Raw genomic sequence first — 15,190 nt, 5'->3', positions numbered from 1 at the left:
AAGTGTTAATAGCAAGAACTTTTTCTGTTATTGAATATTATCATCAGATTACTGGTGCTTTCCATTTTATTCCTTTAAAAAAATCCAACTTTTGTAAGCCACCACTATTTTCTGAAGATTTTATTTCTCTCTAAGCTAAGAAAGGATGTCAAGAATAAACCATTTTCTCCTTTTAAATAAAAATACATTTACTATAGATATTCATTTGAAATCTCAAACATACCTGAATTAAGTATACTCAGTTTTGTGAGTGAAAAATCAATTATTATTTAAAACAAAACAAAACAAAAAAAATGTCCAACGTTTTCATTTTACCCCTCTTGCTGCTTTTGGGCTCTGACTGGGTCCGGAAGCAGAAGTTGCAAAACATTATGAGAAAACTTTTGCTCTTTTCTTTTTTTTCTTCAGTCTCCACCCAAATGGAAATACCAGAAATCTGAAAGCCCATTCTTGCTAAATATTCATCTCAGGAGTGTATCTCTACTGCAGGTCTTCTATGACGTTTTACAGCTGGCCTCTTTCCATTCAGAGTTGCTGTTCATCTTTGAATGTCTCTGCTTTACTCCTGAATGAACACAAACACATTTTTTTTTTTAGGTTTCTTTCATTGGCTTTCTTCATAGCCCATAAAAAATGCACTTGTGGCATCTCTTCCTTAGACAAAAATAGTGTAATTATGATTCAATACTCGATGAATGTGTGTTAAACTAAACTGTGCCCAAGCTCTGTACAACAGTACAGGTTTTTCACCTTTCCAGGGGAAAGGTGTGGAGCACATATACATTTCAGCCATCCTACATGCCCACAGGGACGTCTTTCTGGTCTGTCTCATTGGAATACCCTTCCTTATTTGGTTTTTAGTTTCTTTCTGCTTTAAGCACCTTTCAGAGAGAGAGAGAGATCTTTTCCTTTGACTTTGTGTATGCAGTGCCTAACGTTACAGAGTAGCCTTTAAATACATATTTGTTGAATTAATAATGATACACATGAACTGATGAGGCTCTATAACTCTATGAGATAATCTGGTATCATGGGAATACTTTTGGAATGTTTGGTGTAGATAGACTGATACTATGACTGGTAATCTGATAGTAAAAATGGCAAAATATTGAGCTTGAGTATTATTTTATTATGTTGCTCTCTTATACAATGAGGGAATAAAATAAAGCAATGTGGACTGTAATTGTGCTCATGAAAGAAACACAATGTATAACATACCTCCTTGAGACGGAATGATAAGGATAACCTAGAATGTTTACCATGATTTATCAATCTCTCCTATATAAGAAAAATATTTCTTGTCCTGAAGTGGTAAGTTTGGTGAAGTCTTTTGCTTGCTCTTTTACAGACTAATTAACAAGTTTTCTATTCCTGCTCTGTCGTTTCCTCTCCTCTCACTCCTAAAAAGTGGTTAAAAGTTTGGCATTTGTTACCCAGAATACTAAATGTAACACATATGTCGCAAGATTTGATGGAATTGCACTTCTGTTCTTATTATTTTCTTTTCCGGAAAATTATGACAATTTGTGTCCCCTTAGAGAGTGTAGCACAGTTTTCTGGTTGCTCCTCATGATAATCCAAAAAAAAAAAAAAATCCAGATATCCCTTACCTTTTAGAGTAAGAATCTCGTAGAAGAAACAGTACTTTCATCAAATCATTTGAGAACGTTAAGTTGAGTAAGTGATACGGTACTACCCTACAGGCATGCGCAGGAAGTATCTGCATTTCTGTGGCGTTCTGCTAAGGAAAAGAATTTTCTTTCCAGACAAGATTTTTCAAAATCACATTTTAAAAATATCTTAATGATGAATTTGAAGTTGAGAACCAACTTATTTCAAGTAAAATTAAAGTTTTGGGAGATAAGAGAATATACTTTTTTTAAGGTTAGAATGCAGAGGCCATTATGACAATTAATGGGCCAGTGGAGACACCTGGTCTCTAAGAAGGAGACACCAGCTTCTTCATGTTTTGATTTCTGCCTTGTTCTCTTGTCTGTCGCCACTAGACACATACTATTTTATAGTAATTATTTGCATATTTTGTAGAAAAGGCAGCTGTGTTTTCTACAAATATTTCACAAATGTTAGTATTGCTCTATGCCAGGGAACAGAAGACAAATTGGTGGAAAAGATACATGTGGCCCCTCCCCAGGTAGGATTTCTTGTGTAGGCCCCATGCAGTGGAGGGACAGAGGGGGCCAGTGCTCATTTTGAGGACACGATAGTTCGGACTGTCTGAGGAAATCGACAGTGTGTGTTTAATGACCAAACCACCATGGCGTTGAAGAATATATATATATATATATTTTTTTGCTTTTTTTTTTTTCGTTGCCCAGGCTGGAGTTCAATGGCATGATCTCAGCTCACTGAAACCTACGCTTCCCAGGTTCAAGCGATTCTCCTGCCTCAGACTTCCGAGTACCTGGCATTATAGGCATGCACCACCACACCTTGCTAATTTTGTATTTTTAGTAGAGACAGCGTTTTTCTATGTTGGTCAGGCTGGTCTCGAACTCCCGACCTCAGGACGTCAGGTGATGTGCCCGCCTTGGCCTCCCAAAGTGTTGGGATTACAGGCGTGAGCCACTGTGCCTGGCCAAGAATATTTTTCTTAATTTTTCTGTAAAACTAGGTTTTTTTTAGTTTTCAAAGAAGGATATTTTGATAGTTTTTCTTTAAAATGTGTATCATTATACAGAAATCATTGTCCACATATATGGACATATATATGTGTATAAATAGATTATATATATCTATAAAATAGATTTCATATATATATTTGTCCATATATATGTCCATATATATATATACACACATATATATACACATACATATATGCACACATATATATGTACACATATATATATATATTCAATCTTTTTTTAATATGGTGTCCTAGACCTGGAATTCCTGTGTTAAAAAATGAAAACATTTTCAGCCTCTTCATAGATATTGACAAATGGCTTTCAGAAAAGTTGTTTCCTCTATTCTCTTTCTAACATTGTGTGAGTTTCCTTTCAGATACTTTTGTCAGAGTTTAATTTTATCATTTTCAAATGTGTTACTTTTATAAAAATTGGTATTTCTTCAATTTACCATTTTGTGATTAATTTAATTTTTACTGTGTTTAGGGTTTTATCACATGTTTATTATTTACATTTCCTTTGTGAATTGTGTTCCTATGATTTGCACATTTATCTTTTGTGCAGCTGTGTTTAAATTTTGAATATAAAGTTATATGAAAGAGGAAAATATGTAATTTACATACACACACCCAAATATATGTGTGTATGTGCGTGTGTGTGGGGGGGGTGTGTGTGCGTGTATTCTGTGTTGAAATAAATGGTAGAACCAGGACAACGGGTAGAGGTTATGAGGTTGTTATCTGTGACACAGTCTAGAGGAGAAACCGTGTGAGCATCTATCAACTTACCTTTTTGAAAGAGTCTTAACTATTAGTTTCTGGAATATTCAGAGAAGACTTGTAAGGCCAACAGGGAGTCCTGAGAAGACATTCCATTATGAAATCTAAGTAACTTTGACAGCGAACCCTTGAGCCTTATCATTTTCATTAGATAATCTACCACCAACATAATGATCCAAAGTGCATTATATTCTTGCACTGGGCTTCTTCACTTTTTGCTTCACCCCAAAACTGCCGCTCCTAACCACATGCTTAGCTGCTAACTTTCACACCAGGCTTATGAGAACAGTATTTTCAGTAAGCTCTCTTTTCAATTCCTTTCACAATGGAGCTGCAGAATCTTTGAGTTGAAAGAAGCCTTAGAGGTGACTAGGATCAATGTATATATATCCCTCTTACCACACACACTCACTGAATATTTTCTGAAAACTACGTTAAGAAGAAAAGAAAAGCCTAATCTGGTGCTGAACTGCTGAAATATTTTGAAATTTGTGATTTCAAAATCTTAACACTATTATCCAAACCAATGTTTCTCACGCCTTTTAGTCTCTGGACTCATTTTTAAACGTTCTTAGACATAAACACAATTTTTAGCATAATTGTGGAATATAAAGAGCTTTTGTCTACATGGGTTATATATATTTATTGTAAAATAAACTAGATAGAATTTAAAAATATTTAGTTATTTATTACACAGTAATAATAAACCAATGTATTAATATAAATAGCACATATTGTATGAAAAACAACCAGATATTACAAAACAAAGATTTAATAGGAATAGTGTCACTTTTTTGCATTTTTACAAATCTTTTAAATGTCTGTCTGAATAATAGATAGCTGGATTCTCATATATGCTTTTATATTCTCTATCTGTTGTAATATTATATACCATATAGTTTCTGGAAACATTAATTTTCTACTAATGAGAGAATGAGAGAGAAGAAGAAAAATAACTCCTTAGTACTGTTAGGTAAATAATAATATTATAACACTTAATTAGTATTATTTTGACCTCAAAGAATCTTTAAAAGGTTCTTGGGGACTATCTTGAGTCTCCAGAAAACACTGAGAACCACTGATAAGCCAACAAGATAAAATTCTTATCTTTACAGCAGCATAGAATAGGACCATACCTTATTCCTTATAATAATACTTCAAGTATTTGAATGTATTTATTGTATTTTCATCTATACTAGTATTTCTTAGGACAAAATAGACTTCTTTAAGTTTCCATATTTGACACATTATCTTGCTCCCTTCCCCACTACCTACCTCTGGTTAGCCTCCTCTGAATACTCTTGGATTTCAATTTCATTTTTAATGTGTGATATTCTGGACTGGACACAGCACTTCAGGGACCTGGTATCTTGAATCAACAAAGACTTGTCTTCCAAATGATGGTGATTAGGAAGCCACCATGTCCAACCGGTCAGCCAATTTTTATACTGTACAAATCAGCAATCTCAGAGTCAACCTAACCAGATTTAGGCAATGCACTTCCATGATGTTTTGATGTATTGGCTATTTTATTAATAGTAATATCAATAAAAATAATCATTAAGATATCTGATAATATTCAGGACTTCATATGTGCTAGATGCTATGTTTAATGCACACATTTATTCACTCTTCTAATTCTTAACAATTTTATGATGTATATGTATTTCTTATTCTTATTTTATAGATAAAGAATCTGAGGCATGGAAAATGTAGGCAATTTATTTGAGATTACAGAGCTAATAAGAGGCAGAGCCAAGGTTTGATCTGAATAACTTGATTCTAGGATCATTTTGGCTGGGAATTTTCTGAGAGCTGTGTGTGTGTGTGTGTGTGCACGCGCGTGTGTGGGTGTATAAACGTGAGACCGTATTAGTATATATACAAATGTCAATATATATTTTAAACTGGAATGTTTTAATAGAGTGGCTTATATGATAGAAATAAGAGAAATAGAGGAGGATGGAAAGGGAGAAAAAAGGGAAAAGTAATTAGGAATATTGAAAAACCTAAAATGTAGTTCTCTCCATATTCTGGATACTCCTGCCTTTTTTTTCCACTTTCCACACATTGACCAGTATTCCTTTCTCCTTTCCTAAAATAGTTTTACAGATACTGTAGATACCCTTAGCTATTTGACAGTTATGTTTCTGTTCTTTTAACATGTCTGCTTCTATAACTGTCACACTTAAATGTTTTCACAGGAATCATGAAAACTATAGTTTTTCCTCCAACGTAAGGATCTCACATCATGCTTTCATTCTGAACTAACCATTCCCTCTCTGCAGTTGATGTAACTGTGCCATGTGATCATTGTACACATGTGGGAGGGAGGAGCTGAATTACGCCTGACCCCTGGCCAGAGCAAGAGCTACTGGCCAAAGGGGAGATTGAGCATCTGTTTTGTACTTCCCACGTCTCTTCACCTAGGAAGTGCAATAGATTTCTGACGAGTCTATGATTGCCTACTGATGAATAAAGACAATCTCCCTGCACAATTGCACTGCAGGAAAGACTGAACTTATGACTACTACTTCTGCGTAATTTTGAATTTCTTAGACCTGAACCCTGCTGAGTACACCTGCTTCCCACCATTCCTTGCTGAAGTTCATTCTTTTCAGTGCGTTAATGGAGCCAAACCAAGCTGGTAGTGGTAACAATTTGAATAATGATAGTCTTTAACTTTTTATCTTTTGAAAAATAGAATTCTCAGGAGCACTTTTAGCTGTAAGATTCCTTCATCCAATTAAATAAGCTGTAAGCTTCATGAAAAGTGTAAAAGGGCATAGGTGCATTTGTGGAAATAGAAGGAAGCAATCTTGAGCCTGAATACATTGAGGTATTGGCAAGCTTCTGGAAGTAGTTGAAGAAGACTTCAGTTAGAAGCTTGGTCAAATGGACAAAGTCCTGACTTGGACATTGGAGACCTGTAGCCACCCTCTGAATCCACAGCTGACCTAGTGGCCTTGATATATAATATTGATTGCAAGATAGTTTTGTGATGGTTAAGATTGCAGGCTTTAATAATTAGATTTCTTGGATTTAAATCCCAACTCTGCCACTTACTGCTTTTCTCTGGGAAGAGTGATTAACCTCTTTGTGCCTCAGTTTCCCCATCTTTAAATGAAAATAATTTGAGTGCATACCTCACAGGTACTAAAGAATAAATGATTGGAAAATAAAAATTATTGAATATAAGTAATTATTATTTTCATTGTTATGCTATTATTATTTTTATTATTAATGTATGACATCATGTTACCTGCCTAACAGAGTATTAAGACAAAAGCAAAATATTTTCTCTATATTAATAATCCTAATAAACACCACTAATGTTTCCAAACTATACTTTGTTTTAACCCTACATGCCTTTAGTTCATGGAAGGAAAAGTATGTTAAAGACGCTATGGGGGCGAGGAGAATGATAAATATTATTATTTAAGACGTTTGCTATAATTTTTACATATCAATTAAGTTTATATGTTCTCAGAAAATTGGTCTTTGAATAATTGAGGACAGTGTGGGCTTTTATTCTGTTTCTGGAAGGTGCGGCTTGTGGCTGTGAGAAATAAGGAACAGACCATCTTCCCACATTTGAGAGGAAACTATACAAAAATGGGAAAATATTTGTTTTAAATATCTTTAGGATGTGAATTTTGTCGTAATTGCAAAATGTTTTGGCAGCAAAATAAATTATTTGGGTAGCAAGAAGAGACTTAACGATGCTATGTGGGAGAAAAACTAAGTCCCTACTATCTTTGTGAGAGCACGTCTCGGAGGACATGATGTGATCCTGTAAGTCTGTAGCAATCTTATTGTGCCCCAGTGCAGACACTCCTTCCTACTTCCCTGTAGAAAACAGAACTGTTTTTTTAAAATTCTTTCTCAACTACCATTTTTAATAGTCACGTTACTTGATGACAAAATCAGATACACTGGTCTTTAATACTATATAGCGAATGATTTTTGAAAATTTGGAAAACTCTAACCCAACTATACCAGGAACTGCTCTCCTCTTCATCTCAGATGTCTACTTCCTCTTCAGACCTGTGTGTGAAGCTCTAGAATAGGCTGTTTGGGAAGACTACAAAATCTCCTCTCCAAGGTCCCTTATAACCCTGATAGTTGCTAGATTTGAAATCAAGGATTTATTGTCCCCCTGCCCTGAGCCTCTCCCTTATGTCCACATAGGCTCTAGCATTGGAAGAAATATTTTAAGAGCTCTTTCTTTTTGACTTTGTGATACTCCAATATTAAAAATGGCTTATGACAGGAAGAGGACAAAAATGCTATATTTTTTCCCTTAAGGCTAATGTTCTGGGGGACTACCATGAAAAATCCAGGTATCCTAATCTGGAGAGTTACCCTTTGGATCTGAATAGCACTGGAGTCAGTACAACGGTTGGGGGGTGTTTTTAGAACATCCCGGCAGCCTTTTTTTTTTTTTTTTTTTTGAGATGGAGTCTCGCTCTGTCGCCCAGGCTGGAGTGCAGTGGCGCAATCTCGGCTCACTGCAAGCTCCGCCTCCCGGGTTCACCCCATTCTCCTGCCTCAGCCGCCCGAGTAGCTGGGACTACAAGTGCCCGCCGCCACGCCTGCCTAATTTTTTTTTTTTTTTTTTTGTATTTTTGGTAGAGACAGGGTTTCACCGCCCTGCAGCCTTTTAAAGCAATTTAATACATGAGTTAAATATCATATTTAAAAAATAGATTTTATTTTTTATTATAATTTTGATGAATGCATTTTCATCAAAGTTGTCAAAGTCAAGAAGTCCTTATTGAGACCCTGAGGGTAAGGCAGGAGCCAAGTGAGAACAAGCAGATGCCAAAGATGGTGAAAAACCAGAATAGCCAGGTCCCCCAGGCATACACAGAGATGTTTTGCAATGGCAGGTCCCCGTGGTTGTCTGACCCAGACTTCCACCTTGAGGTAATTGGGGTAACTATAACGATATTTTCATCCTGATCTCTTCATGCAGTTATATGTTTCCAAGAACAGATAAACTATGAACTTAGTACAAGTGTCTCCTTTCCTTGGATTCTCACCATCTGGGTGGTAAACATGACAGAAACATTCAAATATGTTCAATGCAGTACATGGTAACAAATGCTTTAGCACAGACTAGGGAGCATGTCTGGCAGCGTGTTGGCAAATAATTATATTGGCACATTCAGGATAAAATGAGAATATGGAAAAACAGAATATGATTCTCTTCCCAGTCCTGGAAAGACATCCCAAGTGTACGTATTGTTTATATTTTTATATTATGTTATTAGTACATCTTTACCTGCAAAGGGCAGGTCATTATCATTCAATATGCTCAAATACTCACATTTAAAGATGTAGGCACTTTGAGAGGCCAAGGCGGGAGAATCACTTGAGCCTAAGAGTTCAAGACCGGCCTGGGCAACATGGCAAATCCCATCTCTACAAAAAATACAAAAATTAGCTGCGTATGATGCCTGTGGTCCCAGCTACTTGGGAGGCTGAGGTGAAAAGATTGTTTGAGTCGAGGAAATGGAGGCTGCGGTGAGCCATGGTCACACCACTGCACTCCAGCATTCTAGCCTGGGCAACAGAGCAAGACCCTGTCTCAGAAAAAAAAAAAAAAAAAGATGTAGGGAGCACTGCAGACATCTATTCATAGAGGGTTAAACAATAGAATTAGACAATCGTGTATATGTCTGGAATCATGTGTTTTTTCCACGCATGTAGGAAGGAGAAGGTAGGAACAATGAGAAGATTCTTTTAGTGATCATAGTGCCTCCAAAACAGATGCTTTGGTATATGTAATACCCATCTATCTTATAAAGAAAATGAAAAAATAATAAAAGCATTTGCTAACCATGTTAGATGCTGTAGTAAATGTAAAAATAAAGGGTCTGTTAATCTATTAACTGAGCTTAATATATGATGTGATATAACAGCAGTCTTCAAATATGTGGAGGGCTATAACAGAGATCATGATGAACAGACTTTTATTCTGGCTTAGAAAGACTAGACACAGAAATTAAAAGCATAAATTACTCTACAAGCAAAGCAATCTTAACAAAACACTCCTTTCAAGGTAGACTATGAATATTTCCACCAATAATATATTTATTAAAATAGATTCATTTGTCTTTTTAAGTTAAATATAATCTTGCTCAAATGAGGATGAGTATAAGGTACCTCAATCATGACCTTGTAGATCACTGAATCAGCCAGCTTTGTATTCAGCTATCAAACAAAATAAAATGTGATCACTAGTGGTTCAAATACATTGGAGTTCTACAACTAAAGATCTAAAGGAATGAAATCCATGACTAGTACAAAAACATAATAAGACCCTAAGCAACTTACAATATTTTGATGTTTCTTTTCTGACACCCCATTCAATAGGCTTTTGTCTTCATGCTCAGCATCTCCTATCTCATTTGGGATGCTATGCAGCCACACCTTTCATCACATTCCAGCAAAAAGAAAGGGAGGGCAAAGTGGTAATATATTTTTCCTAGTGAGGTTTTTGCCTCTTTATTCAGGGATGGAAACATTCCCCAGAAGCTTTTGTCTACACTTATTGGCCAGAAATGTAAAATATAACCACTCGTTGCTGTCAGAGGTGGGAAGGAGTCCCTGAAAAAGAAATTATTCATGTTTTCCAACCTCTATTGTAGCATATAACAAGGAAAAATGGGATTATGAATAGCTTTGGAATGTTTATCATGTCTTCTAGTTGCCATAGCTCATAGTCATTTTATATGATTGAATCTATATTAGGCCTTTTATCTGACAAGTTTTCCAATGTACAAAGACTGAAAAAACTAGTCAACTTGCCTCAGACGGGAATAAAGAATGTCAACTAGTCCGACTAAGTGAGTTTGGAAAGCTAAGATTTAGCCTTGGGTGCATTATTGATGGACAATAAAGGAGTAGGTGGCACTCATTCATTCATTCAGTCATTTTAGCTGTGCTATTGAATACTTGCTAACTGCAAAGCACAGAGCTAGATGCTAGTAGGAATATAGAAAAGAAAGTCACAGTCTCTGCCTTGAAAACATATTTATTTTATTTGTAGGACAAGACATCTACACATATACAAACTGTCAATTCATAACATGTCATGGAAATATAAAAGAAGAAATCAGTGAAAGTGGAGTGTTTAAGGAAATTTCCATGCAGTTGATAGAATTTAAATCCTATAATTTCAATAGGTAGTAGCTGTGTCTCAGACATTCTAGGCAGTGCACAGCAAGAGAAAAGACCGTGATAAAGATAAAAACTAGGAAGAAGTAGGCAATCAGTCATATTTCTGCAAAGCAAGGGAGGCAATGTTAGAAAATTGCATGTGTTAGCTTGTATACACAATTTAGCTTACAATGTTAGCTTGTAGCTAACTGAATACAGATATGAGAGTTAAAATATACTCTCCTAACAGTAGAATAATGATTGTTAGAGTGGCAGGGATGATCTTACAGAAATAAACATTGGACAACCAGCAAAAACAGTGAAAGCCAGCCGTATGGCTATCTGGAGGAAGAGCATTCCAGCTACTCAAATCCAAAGTGGTATCATGGTGTGATGTCTTTTTTTTTTTATTTTTGTTTTAGAGACAGGGTCTCACTATGTTGCCCAGGCTGGTTTCAAACTCTTGAGCTCCTGTGATTCTCCTGCCTCAGCCTCCTGAATATAGTCACATGCCGCCATGCCTAGCCAAGTTATATATAAACATAAGCACAGAGTAACATGGTAGCAAAAAATAATGTCACCTAAATTAGGGTTTTGAAGACAATATAGGAGTTAGGTAGATAAATAAGAGAGGGAAGGGCATAACACAAAGGAACAGAAAGTATTAAAATGTCTGTCTTATGAACTTGCATACAAATTGAGTGCTTTAATTTTGCCAAGCACTTTTCATAACACTATAAGGAATTAACAGTATGAGACAGCGTAAGTAAGGGGGCCTGAGAACTTACATAAACACCCTTGGTACGTGGAAAGTAAATATAAAATGGTGCTGATAATTCTAATTACATAGTTTATAGAAGATACATGACCAAGCTTGAAGTAAGAATGATTGATAAGGAATTAGGTAGTTTCTGCATAAGGAAAGGTGATTTCAGATCCCAAAAGGGCATGGCTGAATGTTTCAGCCTTTCAGAGTTGAGGAATCCATTTCTTCCTGTGGAATGATTAGTCTTTAGGTGAATAGATATGTATTGAAGGGAAATTAAGAGAGCATAAGAAAAGCCCACTTTACCTGCCATCTATCCATGGAAGCAGCAATAAGACCACCTGAGAGCTATGGTACAATTAAATTGAAGATATTTGCACACATAAAGTAGGTGTAATGTAACATACAGGCTCAAACATTTGAAATTGATGATATTTGGTCATTGCTGGCCTACAAAAGAAATGATTTTATGTGATTCAGTCTAATGGTAGTAGTTACAAACGATTGACTTCTTTGCAAATAAGATGGTTGAAATAGTACCCAAAACTAGCACATTGGGCAAAAATTACAAAGAAATATCTAAATGGTTGCATAGTAACCACAAAAATGAACACGTTTATTTTCAGAGTTCAAACCGTGGTAGATTTGAGAGTATGTTTGGAAATGACTAATACTTAGTGTTGTTTACCCTGTCACCACATTCCTGCATGAGGCTCTTTATCTCTGACTGGTCATGCTCACATCTGTTTTCTGCCAGCCTTTTCTGGTGCCCGCAGGCACCCACCTGCACCTAATGTCCTCCTTTTATGCTTTCTGGTCTCCTTTCGTGTACTGTGTGGTCCACCATACTACCTAATCTGCTATATACTCATAAAACTACTTACTTCTTTTGAAAAAAATGTATTATTAGATTTAAATATATATATATTTATATTTCCCTTCACTTTTTAAAGTTTTCACTTTATTTTTATACTATGTTTTAAGCTTCCCTAATATCCCACTGCTGAATCCCACCAACATGGAATCCACAGCATGGTGAGTCCCTGACTTACCCATTCCTACTAGAAGTAGAGCCAGAATCTAATCCAGACCTCCTGCCAGCCACTCCCAGACCCCTACTTTCCCCCAAAGAAAATGAAGAACATATTTTTTTGTGCAAAGAGATACAATCAGGAAATTTTTTTAAAATCAGGTTTTATTTTAACTGAATAGCTTACTTAGTCCTGGGACTGTAAAGTCAATTGAATGATGGAGTCATTTTTTTCAAAATGCGACATCTTCTTACCCACTTCTCTTATTACTCTCATCATTATGAAAATCACATTTGTGAAAGGAAATGAATTTATGTCAGATTTTCTTTGGCATCACCCAAAGGACCTTAGTAAAGAAAACTAATACTAATTTTATTTTCTATTGTGAGCACCTTAATACAGAACTGTAAGAATAATGACTATTTTTAATGCCAGCTGAAGCGTGTAAGTATTACTAGCTTCTTTTTTGTATTGACTTCTATACTTATCTCAGGAATTTTTATAGTGATATAGACATTTTGTGAAATAGATCATGAGTGAAACATAGCCCTGGTATAGCTTGACTAGGACCTACTTTACAGATTTGTCCTTAAGTACTGAATATAAATGTTTCTGCTTCTTATTTTCCTTAGCATTTTTAAAGAAAGGCACTGGAAGCCAAAAATTTCCATGATGAAATATTTATAATTATTAATCACTGTTATATGACCTTATTAGGTATGAAAACTATATTCAACATCCTAAATATGAAACGTGATTAGTTCTGATTTTAAAGATTTGTGATAAAACAAGACACCATTGAAGAAATACACAGAAAAGGGAAGACAAAATAGCTTGGGACACATTAATAACTTACACAACAAATTTTAAAAATTAAATCATCTAATAGATTTAATATATAATATACCCCAGAAATATTTACATTATATTTTCAAAGTCTAGAGTATTTCTTCCATAGACTCCAGAACTATTTGTATATATTATCATCAAAACACAATTTTGAGAGAAGTTGGAATGGCAGTGCAGGTAGCAAATAAAAAAAATACCCACTTTCTTTACAAGTCTCTATCTAATTCATACTCTCTATTGCTCTTTCCTGCTTCACAAACTTCTTAAAAGATTTTTTTCTAGCCTCCCAGTCTACACTCTCACTTTTCACTAACCCATTTACTGCTTTCTTGCTTGTTGTCCCAGCACACCACCAAAACAACTTCCATGCATACACCAGTATCACCCCCTTTGCCCCCCCGTTTCCAATAAATTAAACCCAATGGACAAGCTAGAGCTTTTATTATACTTCACCTCTCAGAGGCATTTAACGCTATTGACGACTTCCTTCTTTTCAAAACTCTGTCCTCCCCTAATTTTCATGAAACATGAAACTACCTTCTAGTTCTCTCATTCATCTCAGCCCTCTGGCTCCTCTTTCTCTATTCCCTTGTTACATGTTGGTGTTGGTATGTATTCCATTCTAGAACTTTGTCTCCTCTACCCTGATGCTATCATTTAGGGTGAAATCACCTACTCCCATTGCTTAATTTGTCTTTTATAAATTTGTGACTTCTACATCTATATCTCCAGTTCTGCTGTCTTTTTTGTATTAAAGACCAATTTCTCCAGCTATGTACTAGACACTTCCAACTAGTATGCCACTGGTATCTCAAATTCAACATTATTGAACTCAAAAACTTCTTTCATTAACATGCCTCGCTGTCACATTTCCTGTATTGGTGAATTATATCAGCTTCTATACACTTGCCTGAGCCAATATAACCTAGGACATATTCTCCTTTTCCCTTAACTCAGCATTGACTTACAAAGAACATGCTAGGAAGTCTGTATTCTTCATGTCTTAAAATATTCACCTCTGCTTCCATTGCCACAGCTTTGATTTGGGCCACTCACATTTCTGCAGTAGTCTCTGAGATTGTTATCATCCATATCTCTGCATTTTTCTTGCTAATGAGACCTTCATTAAAATTATTTTGTAAGTATTTAATTATTTAGCTATTCATGCCTTTCCATATGACTTAAAATTCCACTGAGTTTTGCTGTTTTCCTGTAACCTAAAGTTACATCCGGATTGGTCAAAGTGAAGCATAGTAACTGCATTCCCTTTGATAGTGCTGCAATTAAGACCAATGAAATGTGAAGGAGTTTTAGGGAAGACTTTTCCTCAGTCTTAAAAAGAGACAAAAGGAAACAAGACCCCTCTCCTGTCTCTGGTTCATATTTGATGAGAATGTGGCATTGAGTCTTTTTGAGACCAGTGGGGTAGTTAGGCCCATACCCTGTGGATGTCAGAGCAAAAATATGGAAGGAATCTGAGTCCCGGTACCATCATCAAACCATTGAGCTAATTCTGTTTTGTAAGATAATAAATTCCTTACTGTTTACTCTGTTCGAGTTCCTTTTTTTTCTGTTAGTTGTAGCTGAAACCATTTTAATTGTTGTTTTTTGTTTTGTTTGGTTTTGTTTAATACGGAGTCTTGCTCTGTTGCCCAGGCTGGAGTGCAGAGGCGCCATCTGGGCTCACTGCAACCTCCACCTCCAGGGTTCAAGCGATTCTTCTGTCTTAGTCTCCCAAGTAGCTGGGATTACAGGTGCACGCCACCATGCCCGGCTAATTTTTTTTGTATTTTTTTGCATTTTTAGTAGAGATGGGGTTTCACCATGTTGGCCAGGCTAGTCTGGATTTCCTGATCTCAGATGATCTACCCATCTTGGCCACCCAAATTGCTGGGATTACAAGCCACCGTGCCTGGCACCATTTTAACTGTATTCTAAAAGCATTTTACAGCC

At 35.9% G+C, this 15,190-nt stretch overlaps 1 protein-coding gene across 1 annotated transcript in view; it reads left to right on the top strand.

Moving 5' to 3' along the window:
* Positions 1-15,190, top strand: part of PTPRC (protein tyrosine phosphatase receptor type C) — a 118,659-nt gene that overhangs the window by 18,222 nt on the left and 85,247 nt on the right. The gene's annotated exons all lie outside the window — the stretch shown is intronic.

Source organism: Nomascus leucogenys, chromosome 9 (assembly GCF_006542625.1).
Source record: "Nomascus leucogenys isolate Asia chromosome 9, Asia_NLE_v1, whole genome shotgun sequence".
NCBI lineage: Eukaryota > Metazoa > Chordata > Mammalia > Primates > Hylobatidae > Nomascus > Nomascus leucogenys.
Note: the sequence above shows the minus strand (reverse complement) of the source record. Positions and strands in the feature narration are given on the sequence as shown.